The sequence below is a fragment of the Ambystoma mexicanum genome, chromosome 5q (assembly GCF_040938575.1).
Source record: "Ambystoma mexicanum isolate Mex_15411 chromosome 5q, UKY_AmexF1_1, whole genome shotgun sequence".
Lineage (NCBI taxonomy): Eukaryota > Metazoa > Chordata > Amphibia > Caudata > Ambystomatidae > Ambystoma > Ambystoma mexicanum.
This window is the reverse complement of record NC_090933.1, coordinates 1,114,572,767-1,114,589,736: the sequence shown is the minus strand read 5'-3', so window position 1 is coordinate 1,114,589,736 and position 16,970 is coordinate 1,114,572,767.

The window sequence follows — 16,970 nt, the reverse complement described above, 5'->3', positions numbered from 1 at the left end:
GAGCGCAGCACACACTCGAGCCTATCCAGCACGAGTGGACTGTTCTGTTTCGGCTATCGGGCTCTCAAGAGCCAAGTGTTTTTATTTTCAAAAGTCTCTTGCCTTCGAGGGCCTGATGTCTCAGCAAAAACAAAATAAAATGTTGGTTCCTTTTGGTACTTTAGGTTGTTGCTGTCTCACCCTTGGGTCCCCCTCTTCCGGGCCTGACCCCTCTTGAATCTCAGCCTCCCTCTGCCGGGTTCACTATGGCTTTCCTTTCCTTCACAAATCTTAATGTCTTTTTAAACAAAAAAAGACATAAAGTTCCTGTGGACATCCCTCTGCTGGGTCAACCTTTGTCAACACACTGGGCCTCATTATAACTCGCCCGGTATGGAAACAACGGTGGCTGTAAACCTGCTGTCACCGTTGTTTCCATGCTGGGCAATCACAACTCCTGCAGGCGGAGGCGTCAAACCCGCCAGGTCTGACCTGGCGGGTTTAACGCCGCCCGCCTGCAGGCGGACGAGGAAACACCGGCACCATCACAAGATGGTGGCGGTGTTTCCATGATCCCATCCCCATTGAGTCCTACTGGACTCAATGGGAATGGGGATTGACACCATTCCGCCTCCGGAATTCCCGGGACACCAGGGTTGTAATGCCCCAGTAATTCCGGGAGTCACGGAGGCAGAATGGTAATACGAGTCCGGCAGTAACCAGGCGGTTTTACCGCCTCCGTTACCGCCCGACCCGTAATGAGGCCCACTGTTTCTTGGGACTTTAGACTTTGCCGCTCTTTACGGGCATCCCTCCTTTGGGTTCACTCATACTACTTCATGTTTAATTTTGGAGGGATTTGCTCCCCTCTACTTTTCAAAGGTTTTGTCTTCTTGATGCAGGATTCACTTCCGTTGCTTTCTTAACAGTTTTTCGTTCAAAGACTTTCGACTGTACAGGGATTTTGCTAGATCTCCTGTAGGACCAATTTGACCTGTCTTGCTGGCTCTTCTATGGCCTTCTGGTATCAGTAATTTCAATCAACACGGGATCAACCAGAGTTTCTCGAGTCAGCACCCGCTTGGTGCCGGTCTCCTCTGCAGCTGGTTACCCCTTTAAAAATTCACAGTTCTTTGAACTTTTTTCATTATGCCACTTGGTGACTTTCATTCAACACAGTTCAGCTTCTTTATCCTTCCACTCCTCCACACACCGGCTGTGATGAACCGCTTTGGCTTTCTTTGAATCTGGAGTCAAGGCCTGTGCCACGGTAGCAGGAGTTGCTGTCGCTCCTGCTTATCAGCGTAGGCACACTCTTTGTACTGTAGATATCTGCTGCAACACACTTGGGCTATTGTTTGTGGTCTTACGCTTCCTCTTATGAAGGCTTCACGGGTCTGGGATGGAAAGGGCAAGGCCGCTTCACTCCTTGTCCAAGGACTCCCCATCCAGGTAATCCTCCCTCACTGGTCTACCCCCAGGAACTAGATCCAAAAGCGATGGTCGTGTCCTGGCCACCTGGATGACAGATCCCGGGGGACTAGCTAATCAAATACTTCCAAAGATGCCATGATTTTCAGCATACATCTTAAATGACTGAATTGAAAAGTCTCCCAAAATCCACACACTCTGCTTTCTCAAACACGTAGCCATATCCATTTTCATTACTCTCACAACTCCTGTAAACATAACTCCTGCTACCCTCTCTTCCTGGACACAACACCCAGCAAACCTAATTGGCTGATCCATGCCAGGCATCCTCAAAAGACCCAGATATGGAACATGCCTCGTAACAGAGGTGCTGCCTTTCTACACCTTCCACATTCATATTATCAACACTCCTGCATTGGCTGCTTTCAAAGAGACACACATCAATACACCAATCACATCCAAAACCTCTACACCTAACCCTGTCATCTCAGTTCAATACTTCATGTGTACACTTGAACTCTGATAATACATATCTCCTGTTAATCAAAGGCATCTGCATTAAAAACTAGTCTGAAACTGTCCAAGATTTCTATTTCCAGATTCGACAAGATGTGGATCTTACAAGACACAGCACAGGTATGCTTATATTTTAAAAATATTTTCTTCAACTCTTTCACAAATATGTATATATAGAGACTGTTCCTGCTACTTACCCTATAACAAGCTTCTCAATAAGCATATTCTCTTTTGTAACCACTCTAGCAAAAGCCATGCATTGCAGCATTCAGCACCTGCTCACATGAAGCAGCAAATAAATTCAATGCTCAGCGTTTAAAAAATATTTTAAAGTCATTTCATGAAAGTAAAAAAAATAATATGTGCATTTACAGCAGCACTGTGTGTCACTTTTTCAGAAAAGAAAGGAAAAGCATATAGAATAGATTTGTAGACTACTTTTTTTAAGTGACACTTAGGGTGCACCAGTCTAATATGTTGACAGTGCATTTACAGTTCCTAACATAACCCATTCCAATCTACAGCTGCTCATGCAGTCCTAATGTTTCCTCTACAATCTGGGACTTGTACTCCAACTTTTATAATGGGGAAAAGTGGAACTACAAGTGCCAGAATGCAAACAAAAAATCTAGGAGTACATAAACACCTACAGATTGGAATGAATCATGTTGACAAGTATGCATATGCTCCTAACATATTAAACTTCCACACACCAACTGCCATTTAAAGGTGTACTACAAATCTTTTCCATTAACTGTTCTTTTCTTTTACAAAACGTTACACACAGACGCATTTCTTAACTTTCCTGAAAATGCTCCTATAAACATCCAGCAATTTCATTAACTGTTTTTCCTAACAACTCCTCCTACCTTCATAAATAACAACCTTGCTTACTGAAAGTGCTTCACCATTAACACATATCCCCACTAACTTTCTTTTACAATTACAGGAAAGAAGCTTTTTTCTGAAGACAAGAACCGAAAAAAGAATCCCCTTCACATCCTACAAAGTAGGTACATTAATATACCATGTATATGTATGTCATTACAACAGCACAGTTCCACTATATATTACTCCAGACTACTCTTTTCAAACCAACATTACTTTCACTCTAACTCATTATACTGCATCATTCACACTCTTGCTATTCCCATCTAAACACCACCATTGCAACACCCACTGTTTTCCTGAAAACAGAACAATGATCCTACTGATTCAATCACACCACCACTTCCTTACTCAACGCCATCAGACCTCTACAGACGCTTACTCTCACAACCGCCCCAATCATAACTCATATGCCACCTCACAAACAAACAGAACTGTATTAAGCTCTCCAATCACTCAAACCCACACACCCATTCACAGTACAAGCATTTACATTGCACAACTTTCAACCCAAACTTTCTGTTTTCCCAACAGACACAACAACATGGCTATTAAAAGGCAACTCTGTACAAAAGAAAGTAAAAACAGAGCAGATAAAAATAAAACCAAACCATATAGTCATCCACCTCTAAAATTTTTTATAGAAAACATTAAAACAAACAAGCTAGTAACCGCACTCAACAAAACTAAGCCAGCCATGACTAAACAAGGTAAGGCCCCTCTTGCAAAAACTAAAAGTAAAAAAATATGTACAAAGAAAAGCAGACCTACTACCAAACCTAACACTGTATCTACCCGTGTTAACGTAGTCATGGTAAAGCAATCCAAAAAATCAATGTTACAAAAAATATTCCAACGTAGAGTTCTTCACAATCTTATTAAAAAAGTCATGATCTACCGTTAACAACTACTGCGGGAGACTAATTCTGCAATCTCTAATTGACACTGCTTTTCTACTAAAGAGAAAATTGTTAATATTGATTTTGAAGAGAATGAAACCACTAACTAAATTAATCAATAAATTACAAAATGTACCTCTAAACATGCACAGTGTCAATACAGAGACCTTTTGAAACTTCTGTGATGGTGAGTGGATTCTCACAAGCAACACAGAACCATATTTCAACAAAGACGCTAATAAACAAAAGACAAAACACAAAGCAGTTGCCATAGACAATAATGGCTGAGGATATGAAATGGTGGAAAACACCATTATGGCAAAAATAACCCTTATAGAAAAAAAGTCCTAAACAAACTTTTAACCAAATGCTCCTTTCACCCAAACAAACCATCCAGTTTACAAAGCAGCTCAATGTGGAATGTACTCCAACAGTCCTTTAAAACTTTATGACTATTCCTGAATCACTATATGAAACTAACAGAAAAAAGAAAAATGAAAACTTTACACACTATGGACTCTTGTCCAGTGCGCAGCCAAACTGGACTTTGAGGACGTTCATTAGCCTGCATTTTAGGAACTGCTTGCAAAAGCACCTTCCACCACATCAAAATGTTAGCAAAACACCATTTGCTATATGAGATATTGTGCATAGACTATACTATGCAAAAAGTCCTGCTCTAGAACTGTACCATTAAAATAACATCCTCCTACATGGAACAGCCAAAGAACTACTTTGAGAAATAGATCACTTCCAACGTAAATACTTTGGAACTGAAGTTGATTTTGAAAATTCTGTATCTTCAGAAAACATTACTGACAACCTCATAAACAAGTCTTAATAAAGACATACAAAAAAGAAATAGCTACATTTCAAAACACATTTGCTGAAATACCAGACCAAATATGTGTCTGTTGGCACAGGACCTTTTATAAAAGAGCACAAAAATAGTAGATATAGCTTACAGAATAGAGGACAATGAAGAATCCTAATGTTCCAATTAGCTTTATATCTAACAGCAGAAACTAAATACAAAATAACTGACCCCTCAACAGTTTGCACATACTGCAACACAAAGCTTGAAAATAACCAAATGCCATCAGGTGCTATCACTAATAACTTTCTCACTTCTGAAAGCTTTCCAACAGCTTAACTTGTATGAGAGCATTATAATGTGTTGTATAGTACTTGTGAGTGTTTGCAGAAGTCTATGATGTCATGCAGAATGTTATGGTGTGGATGAGAGAATGTGTGGGAGTGAGGGTTCCAAGCTCAGGCAGTTAGAAAGTCCCTGCCAGGGTGATGGGTGTTGGTGTATTTTTCTATGTAACTTTATGAGTTACAGTAACTTAAGAAGATGTGAATAAACTTGAAGCAACCTACAAGAAGCCTAAGAGGTCACTTCATTACATAATCCAAACAATGTACACATTTCAAACTATAATAGGCCTTCAACCAAAATCATCCAAATTGCCTGCGTCCGAGTTACTAAAGGGCATCCGTGGAAAAGTAGTATATTTGCCATTAGATCTCAAAGAAAATGTAGAAACTCTAGGAGTACAACAACCAATATATTAATTTTTGATTGTACTAGCTAATGGTGTACCAACAAAAGACAAAAACATTTGGCAACGCCTAATCGACTTAAACAAAGTTAGATAAGCCCTACAATATCTAAAAGAAAACAATGAATACTACAAAGATAGAAACATAGAGGAAAACGTAAGAGAAACTACGCACATAATTCGACTCAACAACAACTGTCCAATTTGAACGTGTGGATCCTATTAGTGTAGCCAACATTTTAGACCAGTATATAATTCACCCACTAGACTCCAAAGACACCATTGACAATGCATTAGAAACATATGAAATGCATATGAAATGCATATCAAATGCATCAAACCAAAGGATCCCTAATGAGCGTTTAGAGGAACTCATGGTTGCAACAGTAAAGACAGACAAAAGTGACAGACACAGTTCAAGGGTGTTTATTTACTGTATAGGTAGGTTGGAAAAACACCTAATCTAAACCTAAATCTAGGATGGGAGCATGCTACGACCATCAAATAATAATAAGGCAGTCTTAGTGGCGTCTTGTCAAATAAAAGGGGCCTATACTAAAAAACCTATTGCCAGTCCTTGCAACTAATTACAAAAAGAGTGTGGGCTAGTGTTCACAAGGAAGAAAGAAATGTTCACAAATTATAGGACATGTGACAGTCAGGGGTCCCCCTTCCCCATGATTTGAGCAAGGGACAAGGTGGGACTCCTGAGCACAGCACACTCTCGAGCTTTCCCAGAATGAGACAACAGTTCTGTTCTCAGGTATCAGGACCTTCGGTGGTTAAGTCTTGCTTCTACAAAATGTCTCTTGCCTCAGACCCTTCTTGAATATCAGCCTCCCTCTGTTGGGTTCACTCTGACTTGTTTTTAAAACATTTCTTTGTTGCATTCATGTTTAGGCGGGGTGATGGCTTTTCACCCCTGGATCCCCCTCTTCCGGGCTTAGAACCCTCTCGACTGTTTGCCTCCCTCTGTCGGGTTCACTACGGCTTTTGATGGTGGGTGATGGCTTTTCACCCCTCGATCCCCCTCTTCCAGGATCAGACCCTTCTCGAATCTTTGCCTCCCTCCGTAGGGTACAGTACGGCTTTTCCTCAAAACAATTCTCAAAACAATTTCACCCATGACATTCACAAGTCTTAATGTCTTTTTAAACAGTTTACTGTGGATGTCCCTGTGTCGGGTTCACTCTTGTCAACACACTGTTCATTGGGACTTCAGGATTCGCCCCTTCCCATCGACATCCCTGCGTCGGCTTCACTCTTGCCAACTTCTGCTAATCACACAGTTCTTTCTCTTTTCTCACTATGCAGGATTCATCTCCCATAGCTTCTAAATTACGTGCAAGTCAAAGACTTTTGACTGTACAGGGGGTTTTGTTTGACCCCTGTATGACCACTTTGAGCATTTACTTGTGGTTCTCCTAGGGCCTTCTGGTACCAGTAGTTTCAACAAAAGGGAGATCAAACTGAGTCTCTTGAGTAAGCACCCACGTGCTAGACCAGCTGCACTCTGCAGCTGGTTTTCCCCTCATGTGTTAACAGTTCTTTGAACTTTCATTCATTTGCCATTTGTAAATTTTGTTCAACACAGTTCGGTTTCTTATCGGATCTCCCCTCGACTTGTCGGTTGTGATGAACCACTGGGCTTTTCTTGTCTCTCGAGTCAAGGATGGTACTACAGTTGCAAGCGTCTCTCCCTGTCCTGATTATCAGTGTAGGGGGGCTTTGTATACCGTTGACATCTGCTGTAACACATGCTGGCTATTGTTTGAAGTCTTACGATTCCTTTTGTGGAGGTTTTATGAATCTGGGTCAGAAAGGGCAGGGTAGCTTCTCTCCTTGTCGCCCTTTTGGTTCTCACCGCCTTTCTCCTCCTCTTGAACTGCCATGCTTAGATAGCAGTGTTGTTGTGTGATCTGTCTTGCTCGTAGTGTGCTTTCGTGCTCCACCTTTCATCCCTGTGGGGAGGGGAAAGGGCTGGCAGGAGTGTGTGATTCTGGTCAATTGCCTGAATCTGCCTGACCCTTGTTTCGGGACATGTCATGTAAATGGCTCTAGTGTTAGTCCATCGTTTTCTATGGTGTGTTTGTGTCGGAAAGGGGGGGGGCTAAAGTTTCTACGTATCCTACTGGGTAGAATGGGGAAAAGGTGCCATGAGTAATGATCTTCTTCGTCCTAGAGGAGTAGGTGAATTCAGAAGGGTGAGTTTGATACGGTTTGTGAAATGAATAGGGTGTATGGTGGTGTTTTGTCAAAGGAGATTGGGAGGACAGGGAATATTAATCAGAAGGGCGTGGAGAAGAATGACTGGGAGTATTCAGGTAGGGAACAGGGAAACAGGGATTCTGGGAGATATGGTTTTCGAGTGCAACAGGGATCCTAATGGATTTACAAGATGTGGAGGGGATGTTGGATTCTGATAAAGGAGGTTCATTGGGTGGAAGGGAGGTCGACTTGGTACAGCCTATAAAAGCCTCAAGGACCTTGTCATCCTTGTCCTTTTCTCTGATATAATACTGCACCTCACTTGGGGCATTCCCCCGAGCCTAACCCTGGGCTCCCCTACACAGATGATCCTCCCTCGCTCGTCCACCCTCAGGGTTGGGATCTGAGAGTGCCAGCCCTTCCCTATCCACCTGAATAAGGGATTCTCGAGGTCTGCTTGGGAGAATACCCTCAGGTTTCTCACAGCATATGGGAAAAAAGTATAGAAACACGTTATTTTCCTCTACTCTTTTCTACAGTAAAAGGAGAAAGATATGAGGAAAGGTCCACACAAATTAGTGCATTAGAATATATATCTGTATATGTTAGTGTAAAAAGGCTGGAAGCCATCCAAAAACGCACTTTAATAAAATAAAAAATAAAACATTTAAAAAAAATTAAAACAATTAAGAATGTATTCTGAAGACATCAGATTCATTCAAAATGTCGAATACATTTTCCACCTCCTCTTCGAAAGTGAACTAGCAACTCTATTTTATGGAGTTGCACACACATTAAAAACAGGCTCTAACTTTTCAAACATTTCTGCTACCCAACTGCTTCAAATTATAAAAGACAACGATGAAGTTTTGCAGTCAAGTGGCTGCCTCCAAAATCGGGTCCGGGTTCCCTGAATGAGGAATTACTTGGCCATTCCGAGTTTGGAGGGCCCAGTAAATCCTCCTTCAGGGAACCCGGGCCCGGTCCTTCTCCATTGGGTGCGGGAGCTAACAACGGGCCGATTACGACCAGCCTGTTGTTAGCTCCCTGGTCCCTTTGCGGGACCCGCTCTGGACGTCTGGTAAACAATTTCAAACAATACAAATAAATGTTGGATAATGAACACCTACAAGAGGAAGAAATTGAAAGTCAACTAGACAAAGTCACTTCTGAGGACAGTCAACTTTCCCTTACAGGACGCCAAGGACCATGTAGAGAACCACTCATTCTAAATGAAGCAGACATAGCCATGACTTAGGTAAAATATACCATTTATCAATATAAACAATCTGAGGAAGACTTGTCAGTGCTCAAATCACAGTTAAATAATGAACAACTCACCATTTATCAAGAAGTCTCTCAGTAGATTGAACAAGGGTTTAAAAATGAAATTAAAACCTGTAGCTGTCAAAATGAAAAACCTCTCTCCTGTATGTAAACTGAGTAGCTGGTTTAGGTAAAACATTCTTAATTAAAATAAACAGCACATTTCTACAATACTTAACAAACAGCAACCTTTCAGCTGTATTAACAGCCCCCACAGGTTTAGCTGCCCACAACATAGGAGATGTAACTTTATACTGATTACTGCTCCTCCCAGTAGAAAACCAAAACAAATTAGAATACTACAAATTATCTGCAGAAGCTGCTACTGACGTACGCAGAATTCTGAAACAAATGAAAGTGCTCCTGATAGAGGAAGTAAGCATAGTTTCCAACCTCATGATGGTTTTAATTAATTTCAGAATGCAAGAAGTCCTAAAAACCAACTATGAAGACTGTTTGGAGGAAAACATTGTATTGTTTTAGGAGACCTCCTACAGTTAACATAAGTAAAAGGTCAACCTATTACATTTTCATTACAAAGAACCAACTCAAAACATGCGTCAGTCTACAGACCTCACCTATGCTGACATTTTAAAAAGCTTTAGAACTGGTCTGCTTACTAAAGATGCCAAATACATCTTAAATAGTAGACTAGTCCATGAGCTATTGTATTATATAGTATTGTATAGTATTGTACTGAAATTTGTAGAGCATGAACGAGACCAGACGGCATCAAGGCACTAGGAGAAGAGAGAAACTGCAAACCTGAGGAGTTAGAATAAAAAAGTTTTTAGGTGTTTACGAAACGGGGGAAAGTCAGAGATGTTGTGAATCTCAAAAGGGAGGGCATTCTACAGAGTAGGGGCAAGCACAGAACAGAAAAGGATGGCCCTCCCATTTTGGTGTACTGAAATGGGGGATACTAAGCAGTGATTGATTGGCCGAGCGGAGGGCTCTGCCCGGTTTGTATGGTGTGCGTCTGTATTGAAGAAACTCAGGCCCAGCATTGTGGATGGCCTGGTGAACAAGGCAAAGGATTTTAAATGTAACTCGGCTCCTCACAGGGAGCCAATGAAGGTGGCAAAAAAGGTCCTCGGAATGAGCCCATCTGGGGGCATTCAGGGCAAGGGGAACCACTGAGTTGGAATAATCTGTAAACGTACAAGCAAAGCTTCAGGTTGACCAAGGTAGATACCGTTAAAGTAGTCAATTCATTCCATAGTAGAGGCTGTGACAATTTTTGATCTGGAGTCCGTCAGAAGAAAGCGAAGTATCTTTGAGCTTTGCAAACCCTGATTGACAGACTGCCGAGATTTGAGCTTCTCTGGAGCCTGAGGAAATCATTTTAATTCCTAAATCCTTAACATCAGAGGAGGGTTCAGGGCAGGGGCCAAGGGAGGTAGGCCAGTACTGTCATGCGTAACTGGAGCTTACCAATACAATCTCTGTTTAGTTTAAGCCAGTTGTTAGCCATCCAGACACCAAGTGAGGAGAGAGCGTCCTTCAACTTCTGTGGGGGGGTCAGACGCGGGAACATTGATACGAATAAGAGGATCTGAGTATTGTCGGCATAGGAAAAAAAGTGTATGCCATGCCTGGAGATCAATTTGTATGGGGCCAGCATGTACATATTAAACAGGATAGGGGAGAGAGCTGATCCCTGGGGACTCCACAGTCCAATATAGTAGGGAGAGAGGTAAAAGGTGGGAGAAAGACAGTTTGAACTCGAATAGAAAGAAAAGAAGAAAACCACTTCAAAGGGGTTCCTGAGATTCATGCTTCATGGAAACGATGAAGCAGCCTATGATGGTCAACATTGTTGAAGGCTGTGGAGAGGTCAAGGGGAATAAGGGTACCAACCTCTCTGCGGTCCTGAAGCAAAGCAATGTCTTCAATAAGAGCTACCAAAACAGATTCAGTACCCGTTCCGGGACACAACCTGGCCTGAAAGGGGTGAAGAAGATGATTAGTTTCAAGAAAAGGAGAGAGTTGAGGAGTAGCAATGGATTCAAGCAGTTTCATAATAGCAGGAATGAGGGATATAGGCCGATAATTTTCCAGGGCAGCAGGGTCAAGATGAGGTGTCTTCAGTAGGTGAGAGAGCAGAGCATATTTAAGCGAATCAGGAAGGTCTTTAGTGGAAAAACAGTATTGAACGGCTGTCATGAGCAGGAGGACACATTTATGAGAAGGGGTTTGAAGAATACAGAGTTGGATAGGGTCAGTGGGGGAAGCAGATTTAAGCTTGAGAAGGGCAGCAGAGACCATAGTATCTGTCACAGTCATGAAACTAAAAACATTAGGCAAGGGCTCAGTAAGGTGAGAAAAGACATCAGAAGAGCCCAAAAGGAGAGACCTTTCATTGCATATCCATTCACAGATTTTACAGATTTTCTCTTTAAAAAAGAAGCAATGTGATCACAGTGAGTTTGTGTGTGTAAAGTGGTGGGGGGGCGGGCAGGAGTGGTCAGTTCTTTGGCCACCCGAAACAGCTCTTTAGGAAAGCAGGCAGCACTCAAGATACAATATGCGAAATGATGGGCTTTAGCCTTTTTAATAGAGCCCTAGTAGTTACTGCATGTCTGTACAGAGGACAGTTTCACAGAAGAGTCGAGAAGGCAATGCCATCACCGTTCAGCTTGTCGACATTTTTGCTTTAGTATTCATAGTTCAGGGGAATTCCAGGGAGCTGAGAGTTTAGCACGGATGGTAGAGAGGCTAGAGGGGGCCAAACAATCAGCGGTGGACTGCAGGGCCTCAATCAGAGAGCTGCAGGGATTTTTTTCCAGCAATACATCTCTGTTGGGTGAGAGTTTTGATAGAATTGAAAATTGTTTAAGATGGGACATTTGACCACCGGGCTGAAATTTCAGTTGAGATTTCAGTCTGATTCTAGACTGGGCAAGGGAGAGAGAGAAAGGGAGCAGGAAGTGGTCAGACGAGAGCCCCGTTCGGGGCGGGAAAGAGATGAGTTCATGGACATCAGAAAAAAAAGGTCAAGCTGGTTACCACCCGAATGGGTGGGCCTGTGATTACTTAAACGAAGACCATAGTCGGGTAGAGAAGAAACTAGTTTGGTGACTTGCAAATCAAGAGGGTTAATGGGATGAAGATTAAAGTCCCCCTATACTATTATTTTAGCATAGGTGAGGGCCATGTCAGCCAACAACTGAACAAAGTCACTCAAAAATGGGTTGGTAGCGTAGCCTGGCGGGCAATAGATGATGAGAAAAATGTTTGGAGATCTCAGAAGAAACCTGAATTTTGATGAGAAGTAACTCACAAGTGAGTTTGTGGTTGAAATCAATAGTGAACATCATGCATTAAATCATCTAAGGTACACAAAATGTCAGTGTAGTGAGCCACTGCAGGTCTTGCATTGATGAGGAAACATTTCAAACAGGAAGGAAGTGCAATATTGCCACCCATAGCAGCCAGCAGGGATTGAATAGTGAAGCCAGGTGGGCAGTTCATAATAGGTGGAGCAAGGGTTGTTAATTTGTTATGTGAATAAGTAATGCGGCGTGGTGTGCAGCCATCATTAGTAGCAGACCCAAAAGCACAGACAGGCTTGCCTTAAGCGCGCATATGTTACACTGACGGCGCGACTGCTGCGCCCATCCGCTGTGCAGAGGCGGTCTATCCAGCCCATAATGCTGTTGATGGAAAAAAAAAGAGGAATTTCGTTACGGCGAGTAGCAAGAATAGTCAAGGCGAGTGTCGGAAAGAGGGACAAGTATCAGGAGGAAGGCAGAAGGTAGCAGGAGAACAGTTACTACAATCAGTGAACAATTAATAAAAACAGTAACACAATGATCACTAAGTAGTAAAAATGAGTTAAAAGTTAACCAGAGCGAGTGGCTTTAAAATGACAGTCCCACTACGGAACAGCCTCACCTCTCAACTCTGCGCAGGCGTTCTCTCTTGCACATTTATGCCGGAAGGAAATAGCAGGGAGTTAGCAGAACAATGTTAATGGAAAAAGAAAGAGGACCCCAGTTACGGCGAGTTGCAAGAACAATCAAGATGAGTGTCGAAAGGAGGGACAAGTATCAGGAGGAAGGCATGGAGTCCCAAGAGAACAGTTAGAACAATCACTGACCAATTAAAAGAAACAGTAATACAATGTTCACTAAGCAGTAAACATGAGCAAAAAGTTAAACAGAGCGAGTGGCTTTAAAATGACAGTCTCACCAGGGAACAGCCTCACCTCTCGAATCCTGTATGGATGAAACACATCTGCTCCTGATGTCATGGAACAATTAACTCAACAAAATCTAAAATGTATGTCCATAATGCCAAACCTTGCAAGCTGTAGTCAATTCAACGAGACAATGTTGAAAAAAGAAACGCATCCCATTCTGCATATCAGCTCCACAGACAAACTAGAAGTGCATGGCATGACACTTCCTATGTGTCAACAAGCTAAAGCACAACTAAATAGCTTAGACAAATGTATCTACAGCAATGCATGACTTGATGGAGGAAGACAATATTGTAATTAAGGAGGCTGACAAGGATGGAAATATTGTCATCATGAATCGTAAGTGACTATATTGAAATGGCTAACGTACATCTACAAACACGAGGATGTTATCGTACACTTAGAAGTGACCCAAAGCAAGAAGTGACAATTACAATAAAAGATTGTATGTTGAATTGGCACTGACAAGGCCTTATTACAAACCAGGAAGGAGCGTATTTGCTAGTCAAGGACCCTGCGATACCAACAATGAATTATCTTCCAAAATAACACAAACCATATGACAAAATCCCAGAGGCAAGACTGTTTATGAGTAGGGTAGGCTGAGCCACTGAACAGATCTCGGAATACCTTGATAGGAGGATACATACCAGAATTGACCTCGTATTTGAGAGATACTACTCACACCATAATATCATGGAATAACTTGAATTGGAAAATTGACTATCTGCTGGCGACTCTAGATGTCAAAGCACTGTACACTTCAATAAGACATGGTGAGGCCATTGAAACTATTGGGTATCCATATAGGAACAGTTACACATCATACCTTCAACATGTAGCTATGCTTAAAGAAATGCCGAGGATCACTCTGGAGCATAATACATTTCTATGTAATGATGAGTATTTCCAATAAACAAACAGAGTCACCATGGGTGCAAAATATGCACCAGCCCTAGCTAATTTAAATTATTTGCGAGTTTGAAGATAAACAAGTCTATCAAAAAATAGAGTATAACGAATGTGTCATAATTTGGCGTAGATATATTAGCGACATATTGATCGTATGGAAGGGCAGTTAAGAAAAGCTACAGGCGTTTGTCAATAGACTCAACATTAACAACTTTGATATTACCTTTACACGCCACAGTGATAGGGAGAAGATTGATTTCTTGGACTTGACAATATATGTAGATGGAAATACATTGAAGACCTGTACATATCAGAAGGAGGCAGAGGTCAGCTCAACACTATATGCTACGAGCTGTCATCAAAGGTCTGTTATTGAGAATATCCCAATGGGGAAATGTATTTGAGCACAGCACAAGTGTGAAGGCCTGAAGAAGTTCAACAAAGAATGTAAACTCCTGGAAAGTAGATTTTTGGAAAGAGGATACCGCATGAGGTATATCAAGAAAGCAAAGGATAATGTCTATGACATAGCTAGGGAAACAACATTGCAACAAAAAGACACGAGAAAGAACAAACAATATGGAACTACAAAATTCATCACAAAATACTGCAATGATAACTACGCTATTATGAAAATACTGAAATAACATTGGCATCTTTTGCATTTGGACAAAGACCTAAAAAGAAGTGTATAGGACACACTGAGGATTATCTTTACAAGGGCACCAACCCTCAAGAATAAATTGAGCCCATCTTACTTACAGAGTATTTCCACACAACCAGGAATAACATGGTTGCAAACATCGAGAAGTGGCCTTTCAAAATGTGCAACTTGCACCATGTGCAGATATGCACATAACGACACACACAAGTTTATTGCAGGCATGGGGTGGAAATAAAAATACAAGAAATGATTAATTATAGAACGCAATATGTTGTGTACGCAATTATATGCAAATGTAAGAAAATATATGGTAGAAGTATCATCGGGGAATTGAGATTATATATATGAGAGCATTTGTACAAGGTGGGCAGTCAAGACTCCAAGTTCCCATGTGGAGTACACTGACAGACAGCCATCAGTGGGATGACAAAAGAGACCTTAGAATTATTGGACTAATAAAAAAGTCACCCTCGGGAAAAGAGGGGGAGACAGAGAACGTAAACTGAGGCAGATGGGAGCAAAAATGATTTGTAAATTACACACAACAGAAATTGGACTTAATTCAGACAATGAAATGGTGGCATTTATATAAGTAATCTGTGAGTTAGCAAACAAAGTGTTTACTATTATTATTTGTTATTCTGTATGTATTATTTTGCCTTTTATATTATTGAAAAAACAGTTGTGAATCGTAACAGATCTTAAACACCCCTATCCCCTTAGGTGATGTAAACTGAGAGCCACACAGGTAACTCCATCAATAACAATATAGGGGAAGGAGCAAGATGGATCATGTACCATGATTGCATATTAATAGAAAGAAGTCTAAAGAACAGAATGAAGATAAGAGATACTTTGTAAAAGTAAGTGTATCAATGCAATAACAAAATTGTATTAACATTTAGTATTGTGACAAATGTATAGAATGAAACTTCAGAGTTGCGCAGCAAATAGTCCTTTAAAGAAGGAGTAAGAATTGCTCATAGCAAAGAATTAGTTCATCTATGCAATATAAAGTAATTTATGTAATACATTAACGCTTTATATATAGATTTGCGGATATGCATACTCACATGTGCTTAGTGAAAAAGTACCATCCAAAATGTCCAATTTAGCAACGCCTCACATCACGCGTAAAAATGTGTGACATCGGCATGTAATCAATAATAAAGGCCACATCCAATATGGCCCTCCAAAATGTATTAATACTAGTGCTCCCAGTAGGACAAGATTAAAAAGATTAAAAAGTGTGCGGTATACAGTGCATATACAGACTTTAGGGCAGCCTTTGAAATCGTAATGCGAAATAGGCTCTGGGCTAAACTCACAGCATGGGGAATTCTGCAAGGCCTGCTAAATATGATGATACTGCTATATCGTGATAGAATACGCATACGATTGAATGCCAAAGGCAAATTATCTGACTCAATTCCGACCAGTAGGGTTATATCCTTGCTGTTACCCTATTTAATTTGTACTTGGCGGACCTCCCAGTGCCATTTTTCGACTCCAAATCCTATCCTATTAATATTGGAACAAAGAGAATAAACTGGCTGAGTTACGCCGATGATTTACGTATACTTTTCTAGAGTTACCCTATGGTATGAAAAGCTTTTGATGTTAGAGAACAATACTATCATAGTCAGTTACTTAAGAGCCTATGCATCCATTGAATTATATACTCAGGGGGACATACTGTCTAAAATCAAAGAAGTTCATGACAGATGCTCTTAGGGTTCAGGAGTGACAGTCAGCAGAACCTTCAGTGGCAATGTAAAAGGTGGTTAAAACAGAAACTGGAGGCATACAGCTATGAAGCTGGTCTTGTAAAACTAGTTACACACGTGAATAGCAGTCGCTTCATAGAATATATAATGGAGCAGGATGTTATCCCTAAATATAGAATGGCCTACCCAAGGAGCTGGACCGTAAGACAATATCTGTTGATCAAATTCAACACATGTCCTATACTTGAAATTACAGGGACACATCAATATAAAGTGCGCGGACTGCTGGTGTCGTTTATGTGAGGTGAACACAACAGAGACAGCAGAAGATGTTCTAGTTGACTGTGAAAGTTTAACCACCCTATGCGCAAAATGGATCAAATGTTATAATAACAAATGCGATAGCACAGCAATAGTAAATTTGTGGAAAAAACCTATGGAGGGAAATTATATAAACTGTATGTATTTCTTTGAAAAAATGTGATGGAATGTGTAGTGATTTTAAATGAATTATCTTGTGATATGATTTAATGTTTAAGGAAACATTTTATCTTGTTATGTGGGTTACTGTTGAATAACTAAGGATAATGCGTTTTGAGTATACTTTGTGAATTTATGTGGCAACCTGGGGGTCATGTGATGTGAGATTTT